Raw genomic sequence first — 15,054 nt, 5'->3', positions numbered from 1 at the left:
TATCTATCTATCTATCTATCTATCTATCATCTCCCGTCCTCTCTGAAATCAATGAAAAAAAAATTAAAACAAAACAAAACAAAAGAATACAGTTCCTTAAATGTTAAAAAAATTTTTTGCTGCTTCTTCATATGTCTTGAACATTATTTTTCTTTAATAGTTCTCTTGTTTTGGCAGGTAATTAATTTACTTGCAGTACAACTTAATCCTTTTGTGGATCTAGAGAGGCCTTTTATTCTAGGACTATTTCTAATGCATGACCCTTCTCTACTGAACAGTTCTAGTGAACGCTCTAGGTATTCAACATGCTCTCTCCATTTGGCTTGTGGAAATTTAAATGTCTTCCTTCTCTGCATGAGCTCTGGAAATTGTTTAGTTCCCTGAGTGTTATTGTTTGGCTTTACAGAGTTTTATCCTGCACATAGTGCAGTTTTATATTCAAACAAGGACACACGAAGATCCCTATTTAGATTTCTGGAGCTTTTTACATATAGCTCCCTTCTCTCTGATAGTCTTTTATTCCAAGTACAACTCCTTGAATCTCCCTGTGCTCAGCTTGTGTTCTTTCTCCTGTCAGAAATGGTCTGTAAACTTCAATGGTAGAGTCACCTCATTTGTTTCCCTTCTCTTAGGGATCACAGTTTTACACTGTTTTTCAATGTTTGAAAACAGGTGGAGTTCTCCCCCATATATTTTGTCCAGTTTTTCTAGTTGTTTATCGTGGGAAGGCAAGTAGCATTGCTGAAAGAACAAATCCCAAACAGAATTTTTCTCCAGCCATTTTAGCTTTTTAACAATTCTTCAAAAAAAAAAAAAAATCAAGTTAGTACTTGCCTTAAGGCCTTTGCAATTGTACTTAGAAGTCTTCTCTTTAGTTTCTACAAGCTGCCTTCTCATTCTTTACCTACCAAAATAAGCCTTTCTTTTTTTTAAAAAAAAATTTTTTTATTGATTTCAGAGAGGAAGGGAGAGGGAAAGAGAGAGAGAGAAAAACATCAATGATAAGAGATAATCATTGATAGGCTGCCTCCTGCTCGCCCCCTACTGGGGATCGAGCTTGCAACCCCGGTATGTGTTCTTAGGCGAAATCAAACCTGGGACCCTTCAGTCTGTAGGCTGACACTCTATCCACTGAACCAAACCAGCTAGGGCCAAAATAAGCCTTTTTTGACTATATTATTTAAAGTCACTATTTATCATATTAGTTCCTTTTTTCCTTTCTTTTATCGAATTTATCACAGTCTGTGATTATCTTTAACTTTTTTTTGTATGTGTAATATCTTCCCTCCCCTTGCTATGTAAGTTCTACAAGGAGAGAGACCTGTTGATTGTACTCCTATGTTCCTTGGCTTCCTGAATGGATACCTGGCATATAGGAGGGGGCCAGCAAACATTTCCTGAATGTAAGCTTTAATAAAGGTAGTATATCTCACTATATAATCTGAATTGTAAGGTAAAGAGGTGCTAAGTTACACAGTACCAAAGGCCTACACACTAGAGTAGGTTATGCTTATATCTTTCCATATAATCTTTTTCTTCATGTATAGTAAAGAGAATTGAATCCATTATGTACACAAGGAAAAAATATGACTTTAAATTCTATATAGTTAGCTATGTTTGATATTGGTCTCTACTTCTTCATATGTTACCTAAATATACTATATCCTTATTAGTTACATTATAAGTATTGTCTATGACAATTCATTTGAAATAGAGGTGGATAAATATTTTCTCAACATTAACCTGAAATACATTGGTTTGGTTGTGTCTTAGTTTGGGCTGCTATAACAGAAATACCATAGACTGGGTGGCTTTAACAACAAATTTTACTTTATATGGTTCTGGGGTCTAGGAAGCCCAAGATCAAGGTGAAGACACTGGCAGATCTGATGTTTTGTGAGGACCCTCTCCCTAGTGTGTAGAGAGCCATATTCTCATTTTCTTGTAGTATCTTCACACGGGGTAGATGATCTTTCTCATGTCTTTTCTGGTAGGGATATTAATTCTATTAATGAGGGCTCTATCCTCATAAGTTAATTACTTTCCAAAGGTGCCACCTCAAATATTATTACATTAGGTATTAGATTTTTTTTTGGGGGGGATCCACAAGCATTCAGTCCATAGCTGGTGGAGAATATAATAGTTTGTATAATGATATGTCTGAATATTATGTGCTAGTTTTAAATTTGGTTGACATTGAAGGGGCTGGCCTGCTTTAGTATGAAATAACTATGTTTATGTTAATGATTTTAATTCTGAAGAGATAGAAAAATAGCTGACCTAAATAGTTATGCAGTACTTAGTTTTACATTCTCTTAGGTACCTGTTTTTTTTTTTTTTTTTTTTTTATTAATCATCCACTTCACTAAAATGTAGGTCTGCATTTTTCTGCATTTAAAAAAAAAAGCCTGTCCATGATCTGGGAATTTGATATTCCCTTAGTATTATTGGTTTATGTGATGGAATTCTAATTCTTTGCCCAGTTAGGGTTTGGTATTTGGGAGCATAGAAAACTTTGTGACAGCTTTTGGGCCCATACTTAGTTATAGGAATCCTCTTGGAATCTGTGGAATAGCTTTTGTTGGTTTGATTTTTTTGTCCCAAATTTTGTCATTAGGATTATGTTTATGGACTATTTTTTCATCAGATATTATTAACTTTTAGTATTTCATTTAGAATCATGAGTACATTTTAATACAAACTGAGACATTTATTTCATTTTAAAAGTTATTCCTCAGTAATGATGTCACTCTAAGTATAAACACTCAAATTTATCTGTGCTATAATTCAATATAAAACTACAAACTTAAACATCAACTCAATTTACATAGGTGAATAAATGATATAATTGATAATATATACCATTTTTATTTTATTTTATTTTTTATTTTTTTAAATTTCTTTATTGATTAAGGTATCACATATTTGTCCTCATCCCCCCATTCCCATCCCACACCCCTCCCCACACATACCCCCACCCCCTGTTGTCCTTAACCGCTGGTTAGGCTCATATGCTTGCACACAAGTCCTTTGGTTGATCTCTCCCCTTTATACCATTTTTTAAGATATTTTTCAAAATATTCTGGGGAGCATAATACCTAAATGATAATCCAGCATAAATATTTAAAGCTTAAAAAGGATCCTCATGATGTGGTGAGGCAGGTATTCATTTTTAATATACTTTGCTTATAATTTTTCAGATGTGAAAGAGAAGGATCACTTTTATATCCTCAAAACATTATGAACATTATGACTTTTAGGCTCTTATATGAATAAAGCCAAGGTGGTGATGGATGCCACTAGTAGCTTTTACTTGTCTATCTATCTATCTATCTATCTATCTATCTATCTATCTATCTATCTGGCATCTATCTACTAGTATTTATTTATGCCACTAGAAGCTTTTAGGTAGAGGTGGGAGTGGCTTTCAACATCTCATGTAATAGCGGCCCAAGAGTAACTTGTGTCTGTCTCTAATTTACATGGCCTCACTGAGCTGTTGTCATTTTCAGAACACTTGCTCTCAAGGACACTTTCCCCATAGTCCTAAGATATCTGATGATAAATTAGAAGCTTCATCCCCACAGCTAAGTGCTGAAAATAAATTTTCTGACCTAAATATAGCGTCTAGGGTTGTAGCCATTTTGCTTACTAAAGATACCATGCGTCCTTGTCAATCCCTTCCCCACTTCTACTCCTCCCTTGACTTTCCTGATGGAGTAAGATTTAGCATTTTTTTAAAATTTTTCTTTCCTTTTAGATTGTTTGGGCTGGATTCCCCCCCCCCCCCCTTTTTTTTTTTCTTGCCAAAAAAGAGAATTTATACTTAACCTCCTTTTGAGGGAAACATATAATTTATAAGATTGAAAAGAAAGGAATAATGCTAGTACATAGGAATATAATACCCACCATCCCCTGCAGGTATCTGTGCCTTTCTTCATAGCTGCCTTTGAATAGATGAGTGGCTTAGTGAACAAATCAACATATTAACATGTTTTAGAAATTCTTACGCAAAGAAGATATGTTTTCAGATTGCCAAATCACCAACATCCAGCAGAATTGGATACCTAAATCTATTCTTTCATTAGGGTATGAATAGTAAATGTTTAACAAATAATGAAAACTGCCTTTTATAACTAAAGCAGTTCACCAAAACCCATCACTGTCGGCTCCACTTTGTGTTCAATAGTCCCGTAAGGAAGCAGGATGCCTCTGCTGAGAGACCCCCATGCATCTATATACCTACAGTTGTAGCATTTGTCATTTTATTCTGTAATTTGTGAACTAAAGAAGATCAATCTGTTGTGAACATATTGCAAATAGTTTATTTAACAGTTTTATGTTGAAATTGCTGATAATAAGGCAATTGTTCATAAGCATCACCATATTGTCTGACCTTTTCAGAAGTTATCCTACTTCAGACACCCATTTCCTTGCAAAGTTTCCAATTTCCCATTTGCTTTTTTACTTGATTTCTTATCTCCCCCCCCCCCCCATGAGTTTAACATGCTTTTCTAAGAGGGAAAAGTGTATCAATAAGTTCTTCAGCACTGCTAAAATTATCAGTGAACATCTTGTCAGACAGGGATGTGTGAATCTGTTTTGTGAGCCTCTATCCAAGGCCAGGTTTGTTGATGAAAGGAAACGTGTTCTCATTTTTAAACCTGATTCCCACCCTGTGCAGAACACATTAGTATAATGCAGAGGCTGTGGGAGAAGTCAACATTTTAATTTTTTAGCTTTCTTATTTGTCCATGGTTTTCCCTAAACTTGAAGTTTAAAACAATGGATTCCACTAGTTGCTCTTTATTCATGGATGCTTTCAGCAATCCTTTATTTCTTTCAGTTCCGGAAGAATTATACCTTAGTTCTAGAAATCTGTGAGGTAGGAGTGGTGCTTTCTTTTTTATATTCTTTAATGTCCTTTGATCTAGATCCAGCATGCATCGGCTGTTACAGCTATTCCAGAATAATTTACTTATCCACTAATGCCATCTATGAAAGAGGAAATAAACCAGGTTTGTATAAATGTAGGATTCTAATGTGACCACTGACATTAAGTCGCTAATGCGACCCCCTCATTAGCTTTTACTTTCAATTAGGTGTTCTCAAACAATTAGCTTTTGTGCTACATAATCTTATTTATAGCATATACATTCCCTGATGAGAGAAGAAATTACTTCTGGGAAAGCTGAGTCTCAAACTTTTAATTTAGGTACTAAATTCAGATACATTACCTCAGTTGGACTTTCTTCTTGTGGAATTACTAAGCTTAATTCTCTTGATCATATGATTATCTAGGCATCATGAGCCTCTTAAGAAGAGAACTACTGAAATCGTGGGTGCTTAGAGAACACAGGGAAATAAATGCAGCAGAGGCCGCTCTTTGCAAATGGCATTAAAAGTTTTCAGATTTTTCAAAGCATTTTCAGGAAAAAAAATCCTCACATCTTATTAATATTACTTAAAGCCATATTTACATAGGTTCCTATTCTTATGTGCCAATTTGTCAGAAGTTTTTGTTGTTGCTTCTTTGACTTGGTTTCCTACCACAAACTGAGACTCTGAAGTCACTTTAAATGATGGTTCTGATAGTTTTCAAAATCTGTAATAACATTTATTGTAGCTATAGTCACGTGCTACCTTCCAGGGTGCCATATAAAATTCTCTCCTAATAAGACGTGGTCATTGCCTGCAAAGTGTTTACTATAAATGTCAAGTCATGTAATAGACATTAAATATGTATTTATCCATTTGTTCAAGAAATCTGTACTGGGCACCTCATATTTTCTAGATTCTGGAGAGTCAGCATATAAGAATAGACAAAGTCCTGTCATTTTATTGTATGTGGAGGACTAGGGTGGGAAAGGACAGATAGTAGCAAGAAAACAAATAAAGAAGATAATTACAGATTATAACAAGTGCTGTGTAGAGGTGTCATTTCTTCTAGGACCTGAAGGATGGGCAGGAGCTAATGATGGCAGAACATCCTAGTCAGAGAGAAGAGTAAGTATAAAGGCCCAAGGCAGGAATAAGCTTGGCCCTTTGAGGAACTAAAAGTTCCATGTGGCTGGAATACAGCAAATGAATGAGAGAGGTGTCAGAGATAAGGTTGGTTTGAAAGCAAGAGTCATGTCATGGAGTCCTGGTTGGATTTTATTTAAAGGCTGCAGAAAGTCATTGATGCATTTTAAGAAGGATGGTATCTTATTAAACTTTAATAAAAGGATGTCTCTAGCTGCTGTATGGAAAGCAGATTATTAAAGGTAAGTGTAGAAAGAGGGAAAAACATTAGGAGCCTATTTCAGTGTCCTAGTGTCTTAGTGTTCAGGACTAGAATAGGGTCGATATGATGGAGAACAATAGATAGATTTGAGGTATATTTGATATATTTTGATGGTGGATTGGCATTAGGGGATAAGGGAAACAGAGAAGTGAAGGATGATTTATTGATTTTTGGCTTGAAGTGTCATTTGCTGAAAAATAGGGAATAATGAAAATATATAAACTGAAAGATCATAAGTAAAGAGGAAGCAAACTTGTAACAAGTCAGGAAGTCATGATGGTTAAAGTTTCTTTATGTGTTTCTGTATATCATATTGAACAAATATAATTGTGTGCAAAATTCTGTTAAGTGCCATATGCAAGAATAGAACAGATATAATTTTGAATCAGTCAATTACTTTGTATTAAGGGATTATTATGTTCTACACACGCTGCAAAATCCATCATAGTACTCATTCTTGTTCTCCAGGCAGAAAAATTGACATGCCAAAAGCAATTAAAATATGATGTGATGATGCTGTAATGGAGGCATATGTAAAGAACTGTGGGAACAGAGTGGGAGATATAGTCACCCCGAAGGCAGGGCAAAGGCACCAGAAAACAGTCATCATTCTAGCATTCTTAATATGAGGGGCTGGGGCTTGCAGGATGAGTGGGGTCAGGGCAGAGGCCCCAGTAACCTTGTCCTGATACTGTGTTCGAGTGGGAGGCTGAGGATGAGTGTAGGGAGCCCAAGTTCTCATGACTGTCACTGCCTCAAAAGCAACATCTGTGTTGGCATTTTAAAGTGAGAGAGGAACTTTGCCAAGTAGAAGTGAGACAAAAGGTTTCTACATAGGGTAAAAACATAATGTCCAGGTACAAAGGGGAGGAATGACAAGAAATGAAGGTGGAGAAGTAGACTGGAAACAGCTTGTGAAAACCTTGGATGCTGAACTTAGGAATCCTACTCTTGCCCTTAAGGAGCTTTGCATCTAGAAAAAGAGTTGTACCACTCACGGCATGCTGATGGACTTACCCACCTTACATTTGACATAATTGAGATCATAATAAATTCTCAGTGAAGACCTGATGATTAAGAGACTGATGTCTTTGCTGTGTTGTTATGTTACCAGTGCTGGGACTTGTGTTTCCCATGATTCAGGAAGAAAGCACCAGCAACCTGGTAAGAGCCAGGAGGGAATGATGCGGGCCTTCAACATTAACTTTTAGGATTGTTTCTTTTCTCAACTTCTACTTTTTTTTCTTTATAGTCTTTACTCTCCCCCTTCTTTTCATCTTTATAGCTATTACCTTCCACTTTATGTCTTGGATTTCTCTTACTATTGAAGTGGCTCCCAAGTGCATGACAATTCTGCCTGCTCCCAGCTTCCAGAAACCACCTGGTCAATAAAGTGCTGGAGAGAGAGTTTGGCCCGAGGGACCAGATTTGAATTTTGACTCTGTCATGTATTATCAGCCCTGTAACTTGTGCAAGTTCTTAAACTCTTTAAATCTAGATTTTTTTTTTCTTTTTAACTTGTGAGCTGAAGATAATACTAATGCTTACCTCAGAGGGTTGTTTTAAAGGATAAATGAGATGATGTATATGAACTTAGTTCAGTGCCCAAAGTACAATTTTAAGTTCTTAATAATTGGTAGCTGTACCTCAGCAGTTGAAAACAACTCTTCTGTAGTTATTCTATAAATGCCGGCTGCGATATCATTAATGCTCAACAGGATTAACAAAACCAACAATGACACACCTTAAGTAAATCATGTAACTTAGGTTTCCAATGGCCGTACCACCACAGAAGCAAGGATAGAGTCATGTGCAAACAGATTAGTTCCTCTGGCTCTACTTCCTTTTGCCTATGAAAACAACATACTTCACCCATTCTTCCTACAAGGCTCAAGAGAACACGAAGATAGCTCTTGTGTCCTGAAGAACTGGCCCTTTGGGTCACAGCTTAGTTGCCTGCACCTCCACTGGCACACTGTGGTCATAGCTCCTTTTGCCGACTCCCCTGTGGCTGCTGCCATCATTGCCCCTGATGTGTAGACCTTGTTACAGCCTCCCAGGTAGATCTGGGAGCGTCCAACTCCTGGCTTATTCCACGTTTCCATTCTGGGCTCAGCCTTGGATTCTAATGGAGAAACAGGCCTTCCCCCGTTGGCCTGTGACATTCCTCTCTGTGACATAGGCTACTTTGAAGTACTTCCTCACACTGCTAGTGTACAATTGCGAGCTCATGTCACAGATATTTGAATGTTTACCAGCTACTTTTCTGTGGTGGATTCTTCTTGAAATTCAGACATGATTCCTTGGGAATTAATTTGGAAACATTGAGTATGGAGGACACCATGATAGTCTTATAAAGCATGTTCGCTAATCTTGACTTTGTTGCTGAGATAGTTATTGGAAGTTACTCTAGGCATTTACCTTTTACTTTTATTCTAAAAAATAAATCTCCTTTGTCCTTTTAACTTTCCTTAGGAAAAGCAAATGATAACTGCGCTTCCCTGGGAAGGTTCTCTTAAATTTCTGTGGAAATCTGGCTTAGCATTGGCTTGCCAGATAGCAACACTGTAAGGAAAGAAGACTCTTTTCCCATCTTTAATAACTAATGTGAGAAGAAAAAAACTATAAGAAAACTCTATGATTATAGATATACATAAAATACAAACAAAAATGTTTTGTACATAACCCCAAATTTTAATTTTCTTGCTATATCAGTTAATCTTTTCTCGAAGATTAGTGGGAAAACAGGAAAAACGGCAGGACATAAAGAATAATTAGGAAAGGCTGAAACCGGTTTGGCTCAGTGGATAGAGCGCCGGCCTGAGGACTGGAAGGTCCCAGGTTCGATTCCAGTCAAGGGCATGTACCTTGGTTGTGGGCACATCCCCAGTGGGGGGTGTGCAGGAGGCAGCTGGTCGATGTTTCTCTCTCATTGACGTTTCTGGCTCTCTGTCCCTCTCCCTTCCTCCCTATAAAAATAAATAAAATATATTTTAAAAAAAAAGAATAATTAGGAAAAATTGCTCAGAGAAAAGAAGAAAGATAATAAAGGAAAGATAAAAGAGAAAAATAGATTGAAAGAAAAAAAAATATATATTTTCACTTGAGTACCTTATATCTGATAAAAAGAAACCATGCCCTCTGGCTTCTCCTCTGCTTTTATTTAACAATATTTCCTGCTCTTAACTTAAATATTATCATTTTTTAATATTAAATGTTAAACAAGTATAGAACCTAAATAATCCAGAAGTTTGACATTCCCAGTTTTAAAGGTTTAAAAGATACCACAATTATTTTAAAGTCAAAATAAATTTTCTGTGTCTAATGGCTACTTAAAACATCATAAATAGTACATTGAATTAAAACTTTCAAGTAACTATGTTTATCACCTTTCCATTGGCAAGTAACTTGGCACCAGATGGGATTCTTTAAATAAATATTCTGGCTTCCTGTTTCAAATGAATATTGGTGTTATTTGAAATAATACACTATGTAGAAATAAAGCAAACTGATAGGCAAAAGGAATTCTTTATTTTATGAAGACAAAGGAAAAAAGTATATTACCAAGTCTTAAATTTGGGAAAGAAATCTCAAGAAAGTACTGTTTAGTGTCCACAGTGTCTCAGGGAGTGTGGTGGCAAGTGGCAAACATTTGAGACACTGATGAGAAAATACAATTGATTTATTTACATTCTATAACTATTTAGGATAGAAGTTAGAAATCTACACTAATAAAAGAGAAATATTCAAATTGACCACACCTCTGTGATGGCCATCAGCCAATCAGGAGTGAATATGCAGATTAACCCAACAAAGATGGCGGGTTAATTTGCATACACAGGCACAGAGTGGCAGGCAGGGTGGGACACCTGCTATGAGAGGGAGGGCAGGGGACAGAGAGAGCTACAGGAGCGGTGCTCCGGCCAGGAGCGAGGACTTGCAGGCTCCCGGGTGGCCGGGAGTGAAGCCAGGGGAAGGAAGGCCTATTCTTGCACAAATTTCATGCAATGGGCTTCTAGTAATCCTATATAATAAAAGGGTAATATGCAAATTGACTGAATGGTGGAACGGCCGGTCTCTATGATCCGCACTGACCACCAGGGGGCAGACGCTCAATGCAGGAGCTGCCCCCTGGTGGTCAGTATACTCCCACAGGGGGAGCATCACTCAGCCAGAAACTAGGCTCATGGCTGGCGAGTGCTGTGGCGATGGTGGCCGCAAGTGGGCCTAAGTCGTCAGTCAGACATCCCCCAAAGGCTCCTGGACTGTGAAAGGGCACAGGCTGGGCTGAGTGACTCCCCACCCACCCCCAGCAATGCACAAATGTCATGCACTGGGGCTCTAGTCTATAATATAAAAGCCTAAGTGACTGTTATGACTAGACAACCAGATGACCAGACAACTGGCTGGTAGCTATGATACACACTGACCACCAGGGGGGAGACGCTCAATGCAGGAGTTGCCTGCCAACCTCCCATGGTCCCTCCCCACCGGCCAGTCAGCCTTGATTGGGACTGGGTGAGATGGCCAGGCCAAGGGACCCCACCCGTGCATGAATTCGTGCACCAGGCCTCCAGTAGATAGATAAAAACTAAGCCTGAGGACTGGGCTAGGGATGTTCCACTCAGCTCTGTTGTTCCTTCTTAGGAGTATCCATGACTTTTGGTCCAACAACCTGTCTCACAAAGCCCACTCAGTTAGTTCTCATACTCAGACCAATCCCCCATTGGAATCAGGAGCTGGATGAAGGTGGCTGGGGTAAAAAACAGTCTATTTATATATAAAAACATATTAAGCTTTATTATCAAACTAAAAGCCCATTGCACGAAGTTTCGTGCAATAGACTTTCACCTGGCTGCCAGCACCAGTTTTCCACCAGCACCAGTTTTCCTCTGGCCACGCACCGATCAGAGCGCCTCCCGCCAGCACTATCAGCTACCCTGAGACGAACTCCGATCGGGAGGCACTCTGATCGGCGGGTGGCCAGAGGAAAACTGGTGCTGGCGGAAAACTGGTGCCGGCAGCCAATCGGCCACCCCGAGTTCCGCCACCAGCGTCTTCCGCCGGCCCCATGGGTCCTTCTGCAGCGTCGGCCATTTAGGCCGGCGGGAGAAGTGGGGGTCGGGGACTCACGAGTCCCCGTCCCCTGCTCCTACCGCCAGCCAATCGGCCACCCTGAGTCCCGCCCCCTGCGCCTCCAGCCAGCCCAATCATGGGCGTAGCAGAGTGATGCAATTTGCATATTACCTTTTTATTATGTAGGATACTGCTATGTTCCCTTTGTCTTCAAGTCACAGAAATGAAGATGGGTGTTAATATTCACTTTTTCTTTTGCTCTTTTCATATGTGTATATTTCTGTCAAAACCCACCTGATTTTGAGAATTTTGCCATTTTAATTATAGTAAACATTTCTATATGTCTTGATTGCTTCTTTAAAAAATATTTTATTGACTTAAGAGAGCAGAAGGGAGAGGGAGTGAGAGATAGAAACATCAATGACAAGAGAGAATCATTGATCAGTTGCCTCCTGAACACTCTCTACTGGGGATCAAGCCCGCAACCTGGACATGTGCTCTGACCAGGAATTGAATTGTGACCTCCTGGTTCATGGGTCCATGCTCAACCACTGAGCCATACCAGCCGAACTTGATTTCTTCTTTTAATTGCTGTCATCTCTAATTTCTCTGACTTACTGCATTTTGGGGAGAAGCCTTCCTTGACCTTCTTGACCTGAGTAGTTCTTAATATGTACTATTGAAGCACAAATCTAATTATAACAGATTGTAATATTTTAAAAGTATTTTAAGTATATATATACACATATAATACTTTAAATGTATTCATATATTGAAATTAAATTGTTTTAAATTTCACTCTTTATCATTGATAATTAACTGTCCTTTATTTTAGGGCCTGTTTCTTATTTTGTATTGCTTACAAGTACCAAAAAAGCACTAATATAATTAGAAAAAATTAAATAGGTTTATAAATTAAAAAAGTTAAATTTTCAGTGTTTCCAGAACAAAATTACACTGACAAATTTCATGAGGATATGCTCATTTAAAAGGTTTGGGCTGGCATTTTGTGTTAAACAGGTTATTTAACTCCTAGGAATTGCATAGTTACTGGCTTCCAAATTACATTTATTATAGACCAGAAGGGACAGACATGAATTCGATCTTGGCAGAGTTGCAGGCCTGGGAGAGTATTCATTTCTGATGGAGAGAAAACTATCTAGAAACACTCTCACAGACATGCCTAGAATAATGTTTGACCAAATATCTGGGCATCCTATGGCCTAGTCCAGTGGTCGGCAAACCGCGGCTTGCGAGCCACATGTGGCTCTTTGGCCCCTTGAGTGTGGCTCTTCCACAAAATACCAGGTGCGGGCGTGCACGAACAGTGCGATTGAAACTTCGTGGCCCATGCACAGAAGTCAGTTTTCAGCCTGGCCAAGTCTATTTTGAAGAAGTGGCGTTAGAACACTCAAGGGGCCAAAGAGCCGCATGTGGCTCGCGAGCCGCGGTTTGCCGACCACTGGCCTAGTCAATTTCAGATATAAAATTAACCATCTCAACCAAAGTCAGATACAGGTGCAGTATCAAATCACACACTCAAACATCAGAACTGGGGCCCAGGGTCTAGATCAAAGAAGTTACAAAAGTATTTTCTATTGAAGCTGAAGATCTGGTTTGGTCTCAGACTAAGGGAAAACTGAATAAGGGAACTTATCCTAGCTGGTGGAATAAGAAAAGGGATGACAGGCCAGATATACCACAGTTATCATAAGTCTCCAAGTGATTCTGACTTACAAGAGGGAGGCTGACCAGGGAGGACTTGAGCCTAGTTGATGTTGGCATTGACTTTCACTATGACTTACAGATTTAAATTGAAAAGTTTATTGAAAATGTCTCTCTGCAAGATTTGAATAAAGATTGAGAGTTCCCCTGGGCAGGAATATTGAGAGTATTATTTAGATTCCATTCTGTACTTCTGTGCCAGGAAGCCTATGCAACAGTGATGTTTTTACCTAGAGTGGAACAACTTTACATTTGGAGTTGGCAAGTTATGCGAAAAACTAGAATAGCTCGAGGAAGGAATTAAAAGTGAGTGAGGAGGTTGAAGAGAAGGACAGCACAGATGGGTAAAGAAATACCCATGTTGGCTGTGACTATGGAAAGCTGTGGAAGAGGAGAGAAGAATCTGTTGAGTCTGGAAAGCATGTAGGCAAAATTTTTGAAAGAAGAGGTACTGGATTTAAAAGAAAGTGGTAGAAAAACTATCACCGAGTTGGAATTGAATGACAGTGAAATCTTGACTTGGTGCTGAGATTCTAAGGCAGTTTGTGGCCTTAGAAAGAATAGTATTATTTGAAGAGTGGGGATCAAGTAATGAGTCAGCTGACTTGGAAATGAAACCTGGATGAATAACCTTTTAAATGCATGACTATTATGTCAAAATACCATGTCAACATAAATGTCTGTATAACCATCTACTCTTGAAAATAACTTTCAAATCTACTGTTTAAGATAAAAAAAGATATTCCCTACATAAGAGTAAAGTTATGTACTCTTTCTGGTTGACTAAAGCTTGAGTGATATTGTTTCAATAGTATATTTTCCAATGTAGCTATTTTTCTAATATAGAAATGTAAAGTACTGTACACATTTGTTTACAATATGCAAAATGTATTCTTGACATTTTGTAGTTATTTGCAATGAATCTCTGGGTCAAAGGAATAAAATTCATCCCTCTATTTATTAAGGCATGTCTTCATTACACTTTTATTTGTAACTGCTACCATATTCGGTGCTGGTTATGGAGAAATAAAGGGTGAAATATATGCTCTCCAGAAGACTATTTCTAATAGAGGATCAGACAAATAAATGCTAAATATGTTAGAGATATGATAGAGGAATGTCATGGAAGCTTGTAAGGGAGCACCTAACCCAGACTAGACGAATGAAAAAGTACATCTCCATAACTATTTATTGGGAGTCAATAACCTCTGTGCTGAGTTTTGAGGAACAAAATAACTAGCCAAGAGAAGAACACTTCAGAGAGAGCAACATGGACAAGGTCATGAAGAATTACTATAACAAGCTGCACTTGGCATATCCTGCATAATAATAGACAAATATGCAAATTGACCATACCTCCGCTACACCCAAGCCACACCCACCACCCAAGCCACGCCCACCAGCCAATCAGGGCGAGTATGCAAATAAACCGAACCAAGATGGCTACAGCCACCGAGAGCAAGGTTTCCCAGGCAACAGAGGGAAACAAGCTTTCCGCCTGCCCTTGACAGGCCTAAGCCTCCACTCAAGCTAGAAAGTTTCAATTATAGAAGGTAAACAAATTCAAACAGAATGGCGGCAGCCACGGAGCTGGAGAGACCAGGCCAGGGTTGCCGCCGGCAACAGGGGAAGCAAAGCTTTCCTCACACCCTGGCCAGGCTCAGGCCTCTGCTTAAGGCTACAAAGTTTCAATTATAGAAGGTGAATTAACTCAAACAGAAATGGCTGCCGGTGGAGCATGCAGGAGGCTTGGCTCCACTCCAGGCTACAAAGTTTCAATTGTAGAAGGTAAATAAATTGCAGATACCAGTGCCTCCACTTGGGTTGCCAGGGGCCATGGCTGGCTGGCAAACCACCACAGGCCCCTTGCTCAGGCTGCCCCATGCCCCAAGGGAACCCCCACCCTTATCTGGGAGACCCTTCAGGGCAAACCAGCTGGCCCCCACTCCTGCACCAGGCCTCTATCC

Source organism: Eptesicus fuscus, chromosome 19 (assembly GCF_027574615.1).
Source record: "Eptesicus fuscus isolate TK198812 chromosome 19, DD_ASM_mEF_20220401, whole genome shotgun sequence".
Taxonomy (NCBI): domain Eukaryota; kingdom Metazoa; phylum Chordata; class Mammalia; order Chiroptera; family Vespertilionidae; genus Eptesicus; species Eptesicus fuscus.
The sequence above is the reverse complement of the archived record's forward strand: the minus strand, read 5'-3'. Positions refer to the sequence as shown.